An 8,249-nucleotide genomic window follows, 5' to 3' on the forward strand; every position below is an offset into this window, starting at 1 on the left:
AGAACACTAACTCATGTAGCAAATATTTTTTCCTGGTGACAAAATAAAAGCCAACACTAACATTGGGGACACTTGGTCTGATGGAGGAGCTCTGACTATAATAAGAGCAAGGCAATGGTTGTTTACAGTGCTTAAAGATCCTGTCAATTGTAGAAGATTTACAAATATGTCATATACTCATCAATCATTGAATTTATGCCCATATTTTCCAATTTAGTTAATTCAATAAAATTAGGCAAATCTTTTCTCTGCATCTGTAAGTAGCGTTGCCTTACTGTCGAGGTCAATTGGGAGATTTTTTTTACAACCCCCATTTATTAGCACTCTTGATATTTCTCCGAACAGCTGGTAAATTCCAAGAAGCGTGCCTAGCCTGTGATCCTAAACTAGATTAGGCTTAAACTTCAAACCATCCCCTATTGTAAAAATGCAGAATAAAACATTCACTGCAATAACATTTTTGTGAAGAAATTCCCTAAGCCTAATGCTCTATGATAATACCATTTTTGTCAGGAAAATAGAGGAAGTTTCACCTGTTACGAACCCCGTAACTGGGTCACTTACCAGCAAAGATAGAGAGGTCCGTTGAAGTCTGATGGTACTATTTTTAACGGTATTTATTGATAAAAATACACAAAAATTATATCAATGCAAACATACATATAATATACGTCGTCAATACTAAATCTAAAAGCGCGGGTATAATAATAATCAATAAGAAATAGCTCTATCGTTGTCTAGGGGATAATGTATTGTCCGATGGAAATATAAAAGTCACTCAAGTTCATTAAAGCTGCAGCTTTTGGTTGGAGAGAAAGACGGAGGTTTAACTTGCCCATTCCTTTTATGATGTCAATCCTTTGAGAGTCGTTGGGGGCTGATTTCCCCTTTGTGGTTAGCTAAAGCCGGACTTCCATGGTAAAGGCCCCACCAATTCCGAGGCAAATGGAAAAGGACGCACGTGGGCTTTTCCACCGGCTTTCGCTATTACGCTGTTACAGGAGTTCTAGCATTTCTTCTGGTGCGTCTGAGGGGCTGTTCCCACAGACCCTCTTTTATCCTGACTCACAGGGTCTCAGATGTCAATCAGGTTGGGATGATGCAATCCCTCCACCAACCCCCCTCGGTTCATTGCCTGGGGGGGGGGGGGGGGCTTCGATGAATCGTACAGTATTCAATACACTATTCCGTCTCCAAAAGACAATGACCTGTTCAGTGGCTTTGTATCTCGGAGGCCCAGGACACATTCCAAACATTGAGGAATCTGCGTGTCTCTCTCTCATTTCCTGGGTCTCCTGACTCGAATCAATAGCGATCCTGCGATTCTCAAAAAGGAGGGGGCCACAGGCGTATCACCCCCTTTCTTCAACGCGTTTTTACCATCGGTAAAAACGGAGTAATACAGAGTCTTACAGGATTTTAGAATCTAACACAATACAAAAGCTTTTCTTTTCACTACAGAGTGATACAGTTATACATTCAGTTCAGCATCTAAACACGTAATGATTACATTGTCACTTCCTTTTATATCTTAACATCTTGTACCTTACTAAAGTCTTGTAGCATCAGACTCCAATTTAATAACCACCTATTTTTAGGTCTTATTTTTCTTTAGCCAACAAAAACTAAAGAGTTGTGATCTTAGCTTACGGGTATACTACAAAAGTTCATGCAAATACTAATCTTTATGTTGCTTTCAAACTTAACAGGCAGGCTTCCATGGGGGTTGTCTTTTATTATTCACATGCTTTGTCGAAATCCCTTAAAACCGGCTTCTGCTATTTAAAAATGGCGTCCCCATTAACCCTCGCCTCTTTTCTGGTTAATTCCCACATGGGGAGCTTGTGCACCCTGACGAAATAGGTTTTCGTCCGCTCCTTCCATAGGAGTTATTTTATCAACAATGTGTCCCAAACTTAGACCATCTTCTGAATTTCCACCCAATTCTTTAATTTTATGCAAGTTGCTAGTTTTCTCTTCAGGACCCTACATGCTATTAGTTTTCAGTTCAAACTCTTTGTTCAAACAGCATTTCAAATTCTGCCTTTTCACCCCACACTCTGGAATAACAATAGCATGTGGGGCCCCGTTACCTTCCAACTCAACCTGTAATTGATTCACAGGCTTGGTGGTACCACGCCATTGTCTCTGTAGCCTGATTGCTGCTTTTGATATCAGTCCAGCCTTTAAATTTTCTTCATTCAATTTGGGAACTACATATTTCCCTTCTCCTACAATAATAATATTCATCTCCCCACTAACTTTTAACACACCTTCGAGCACAAACACCTGAGAACTCTTACTTCCCACTATTACCAAGGTTAACCCTTTCTTCACTGAACCAAGTCTATCTGACCCGCAAGGACTGCATTCCTTTTTAACTGAATCAAATACCTCAGACTTTTTCTGAGCTCCATTACTAGGTTCAGTACCATGTGCATCCACATCTTGGACACACTCAAACGAGACATTTGCCTCTTTCAGGCTTTCAATACCCGTACCCGGTCCAAATTCTAAATTCCCCTGATTCTCCCAGCTACTCTCTGGGCAACTCCCTTCTGGAGTAAACTCAACCCCGCGGGCTGAAACAACCTCATCTGCCAACCCAGCAGACTTCTTCAAGGTAATGGCATCCTTTTCATCTAGGACTGTCCTCATTTCATTATCGGGAACACCTTTAGAACTTTCCACTTCTTCAAACAGTTCTGCCAAATCAGACAGATCATCCATGTCCAACCCTGGACCTTTTAACAGCTTTATCTGTTTCTCATCTTCATTTCGTGCCTCTAGCACTTTTCTCCTCGCTAAGGGCAGGTCTACCTCCTCTCCCTTACTCTCTTTCACTTTACCACTCTCTGTTTTACCACCCTCCAAACCCTCGTGGTACACGGTCAGTAAAAACGTCTCGGCCAAATCGATACTGGCCAGATTTAAACTGCTCTCGTTTTCAGCTGCCTTTCTCGACAGGCTGCGCGTGATCGTGCATGCGGGATAGATCTTTGGATCTAGGGGCGGAGTCTCCACCAGCTGTCTCGTCAGCGTCATTGCTGACCAAACCTTACCACCGGCTAAATCATTACCCAGAAGGACATCCGCGTCAGTTCTCGGGAATTCTGATCGCACCCCCATTTCAACTGGTCCAGAAACGAGCTCACAATTCAGAATGATCCTATGCAAGGGTACCATTTCCGTCCCTTTTCCTATTCCTTTCACAGCTACCATTCCCGTCTTACGACCAAAATCTAGTACCTTACTGCTAATCAATGACAGTTCAGTGCCCGTGTCTCTCCAGATCCACACGGGAACCGGTGGACCTCCCTCTCTCACAGACGGTTCCGTTTGACATACAAGTCTCAGACCCTTCTCGTACTCTGTCTACCCAGGGATTTCTTGCCGATTTATTGATTACCACGGCACATCCGATAGGGACCGCTGCTTTCCCTTTTCCTGTCTCCTTCCTCGGAGCAAAGCACCTAGATGCAATATGTCCCCCCTTTCCACAATTAAAACAGGTCAAGCCCGGAAATCTCTGGCCGTCTTGCCTCTCCTCCCCAACCTTACCACTAGCTCCCGGCGGGACCTCTGCCTCCTCATACTCTCTCTCCTTCTCAGCTCTTTCCTGCTGTTTTAACTGAATTTCATGCTCCCTTTTCACCTCTAACGCCTTTAGCTGGAGCTCATGCTCCCTTTGTTTGTCGGCTCTCTCTTTCTCTTTCTCGGCTCTTTCTTTCTCCTTCTCAGCTGCTTTAACTTAATTGCATGTTCCAACCTTAATTTCTCCAACTCTAACTGAGCCGTCCCACTAGCTGATACCTTTTCAGGGATATTTTCCAATACCTCAGCTGCAAACACATTCTTTTCAATATAATACTGAGTTATGGCCCTTTAAACCTCCCGCTTTTTCATGGACAACCTCACCTCTGCGAGGTTTAGCCCTTTCGCCAGATTTATCAAGTCCGATTTGGTGGCCGCCTCTAGCGCCTCTAGAGTCGGGTTTTCTATAAATTCATCCACGTCCATCTTTGCTGGTTTCCCGTCTGGCTACCCGCGTAACCAGATCCAAGTTTGGACTTACAAGCCCGATTCACTGGCCTCCCAATTTGGTGTCAAATCTCGAGACGAGAACCCCAACTGTTACGTACCCTGTAACTGGGTCACTTACCAGCAAAGATAGAGAGGTCCGTTGAAGTCTGATGGTACTATTTTTAACGGTATTTATTGATAAAAATACACAAAAATAATATCAATGCAAACATACATATTATATACGTCGTCAATACTAAATCTAAAAGCGCAGGTATAATAATAATCAATAAGAAATAGCTCTATCGTTGTCTAGGGGATAATGTATTGTCCGATGGAAATATAAGTCACTCAAGTTCATTCAAGCTGCAGCTTTTTTGGTTGGAGAGAGAGACAGAGGTTTAACTTGCCCATTCCTTTTATGATGTCAATCCTTCGAGAGTCGTTGGGGGCTGATTTCCCCTTTGTGGTTAGCTAAAGCCGTGCTTCCATGGTAAAGGCCCCACCAATTCCGAGGCAAATGGAAAAGGACGCACGTGGGCTTTTCCACCGGCTTTCGCTATTACGCTGTTACAGGAGTTCTAGCGTTTCTTCTGGTGCGTCTGAGGGGCTGTTCCCACAGACCCTCTTTTATCCTGACTCACAGGGTCTCAGATGTCAATCAGGTTGAGATGATGCAATCCCTCCACCAACCCCCCTTGGTTCATTGCCTGGGGGGGCTTCAATGAATCGTACAGTATTCAATACACAATTCCATCTCCAAAAGACAATGACCTGTTCCGTGGCTTTGTCTCTCGGAGGCCCAGGACACATTCCAAACATTGAGGAATCTGCGTGTCTCTCTCTCATTTCCTGGGTACCCTGACTCGAATCAATAGCGATCCTGCGATTCTCAAAAAGGAGGGGGCCACAGGCGTAACACACCCAAAAGCAGAGCAGCAGAGATGATTCAGCAGTGAACATCAACTTTAAGAATAGACTGCAAAATATCAAGGAAAGAGGGGGCACAAAACAAGAGAGAATTAAAACTAAACACAACAAGCAACAAGACGAACAAAATGCTGAAGGAACTCAGCAGGCCAGGCAGCAGCTATGGGAAAAAAAGTACAGTCAATATTTCAGGTCAGAACCAACAGGATTATCTTTAGATAGAAGGAATGAAAATGCCAATCAGCTAGCTAAGGCCAACCGCTATCATGAGTGAACAAGGACTATGGATGAGAATTGGGGTTAAACAGGCTGCAGGTAATGAGTCTGAATGAGCAGCAGGTGAATCCTACTAGTTGGGTGGAAACTGGGAGGTGCCTCCATGTGCAGGCTAGGAGGTGTTAGTGGGAGTAGGCCTGCTAATGTTAGGGATTTTGGGAAGTTTGACAATAAACTATGACACACAGTTAGTCAATTCTTAACAAGAAAGATAGAATTTAAATATAGATAAGACCCATCCATGTTCCCTAGCCTGTGATCCGAACTAGATGAGATGAGGTTTAAACTTGCCTTTCTTAACAAAATTAACTCCATTTACTGAGACTGAGTTTCATTGTTATTTTCTGTAAAAAAAACAAAACAAAAATAGTTTATTATATTGACTTTCAGTGGTTAGAAACTCAAATTCTAGCTGCGGTTAAAGGGACCTTATATTAGCACAGTTAGGAAGGCATTAACAATATTCAGAAAATGTGTAAATTGCAAATCAAATTTTAAAGTAAATTTATTATTAAAGTACATATATGTTACCATATAATACCCTAAGATTAATTCTCTTGCAGACATTCTCAATAAATCCATAATAGAATAATAACCATAATGTTTGGGTTGAGTTGTTCTTCAATCTTGGTAATTTACTTGCAGATGTTTCATCACCATACGAGGAGTCTCCTTGTATGATGACAAAACATTTGCAAGTAATTTGCCAAGATCAGAGAACAACTTAACCCAACCATCAACCACCTGAGTGACACATTTTCCAAATTATTTCCAATAACCATAATAGAATCGATGAAAGACTGCACCAGACTGGGTGTTCGGCCAGTGTGGAAAAGACAACAAACTGTGCAAATGCAAAAAGAAAGAAATAATTATAATAAATAAACAGGCAATAAATATCAAGAGTATGAGATGAAGAGTCTTTGAAAGTGAGTCATTAGCTTGTGGGAACATTTCAGTGACGAGCCTGATGTTGAAGAGTAATAGCTGTTCCTGAACCAGGTGATGTGAGTCCTAAGGCTCCTGTACCTTCCTCTTGATGGCAGCAGTGAGAAGTGAGCATGTCCTTGGTGGTGGTGGTCCCGGATAGCAGATGCTGCTTTTCTGTGACAACAATTTGTGTAGATATGTTCAATAGTAAGGAGAGCTTTACCCGTGATGGACTGGGCCATATCCATTACTTTTTGGAAGATTTTCCGTTCAAGGATGTTGTTGTTTCCATAGTTGGCTGTGATTCAGCCAGTCAATATACTCTCCACTACACAGCTCTAGAAGTTTGTCAGAGTTTTAGATGCCATGCTGAATCTTCACAAACTCTTAAGTTAGTAGAGGCGATGATGCGCTTTCTTTGTAATTGCTCTTAGGTGATTGACGCAGGACAGGTCCTCCAAAATAATAACATTTAAATTTGCTGACCCTCTTTCTCCTCTGAAACTCCATTGAGCACTGGCTCATGAACCTCTGGATTCCTCCTCCTGATGACAATAATCAGTTTCTTAGTCTTGCTGTTATTGAGTAAGAGGATGTTCTTTTGGGACCATTCAGCCAGATTTTCAATCTCCCTCCTATACGTTGATTTGTCGCCACCGACAGTGAAACATGAGAGTAGAGCGGGGGGCTAAGCACGCAGCCTTGTGGTGCACCATTGCTGATGGAGACTGTGGAGGAGATGTTGCTGAACTGACTGGTATCCACAGGTGAACCAAATGAGCATCCAATTGTACAAGGAGGTATTGAGGCCAAGGTCTTGAAGCTTATTGATTAGCTTTGAGGGGATGATGGTATTGAATGCCACTGCAGTCGATAAAGAGCATATTGATGAATGCATCTTTGCTGTCCAGTTGTTCCAGATTTGAGTGAAGTCAAAGAGATGGCTTCTGCTATGGATCTATTGCTCTGGCAGGCAAAATCAAGCAGATCCTAATTGTTTCTTAGGCAGGAGTTGATATGTTTCCTCACCAACCTCTCAAAACACTTCATCACTGTTGATGTTAGTGCTACTGGATGATATTGGACCATGCGCATGTTAGATATGGCAGGTTACCACATTAATACTAATCAATTTTAATATGTACCAATTATGCATGCATTTCCACCTCCTGCACAGCATTTGGTCTGATAATAATCAATGTATTATTAACCATTTGTCTACTATTAAGTCATTTAATGATTGACTGGACATTAATAGAATCAAAGGCACAATATTTGAATCCTTACTTCATGTTTTTCCTCAATTACATGCTTATATTCAATTAGACTACACTTAACTTTAGCCTTAATATCAGACCCTGCCACCCAGACCACCTGCATCTTTACCAACTCTTCGCTTTCTCATCTCTACCCCAGATTTCCATTTTCTTATTATATAAATACTGCTGTTCTTCAATCCCCTATGTATGATTCCCCAAATATCTATGTAATGTGTATTGGGATTCCAATACAACCTGGCTGTTGACCAGCAATGATAATGAAGCATCACATACTACAAATGATATTGATTTGGAATGAGGCATTTGCAGTACCAAGATTCAAAACTGTATAATGTCACTTCCAGTACACTAGTGTAAAGGGGAACAAAATAATTGTTACTCCAGATCAAATGCAAAGATTGATTGGTTGTTGTGGAGGTGCTTCATCCAAATAATAATGGAAAGACAAGGAAATGTTTTCAGTAATATGATTCAAAAAAAAAACATAATAATGGGAAAAACACAATGATAATAAAAATCACATAAGATATAATAAATTCATGATAGCTTATAAACATAGATTAATTGTATGCTCATAAAGTGACACTATGCACAGGAGAATCTGTCTATAGATAAGGTGACTGACAGGAAATTATAAAGTAATAGTGGTGGGAGTGCAGAGGGGTGGGTTAGTGGGTGGAGGTGTTGATCAGCCTTACTGCTTAGGGAAGTAACTGTTCTTGAGCCTGACGCTCCTGGCATCAATGCTACATAGCCTCCTCCCTGATGGGATTGGGATAAATAATCATGAATGCAGTGGGTGGAATCCTT

The sequence above is a fragment of the Hemitrygon akajei genome, chromosome 7 (assembly GCF_048418815.1).
Source record: "Hemitrygon akajei chromosome 7, sHemAka1.3, whole genome shotgun sequence".
Lineage (NCBI taxonomy): Eukaryota > Metazoa > Chordata > Chondrichthyes > Myliobatiformes > Dasyatidae > Hemitrygon > Hemitrygon akajei.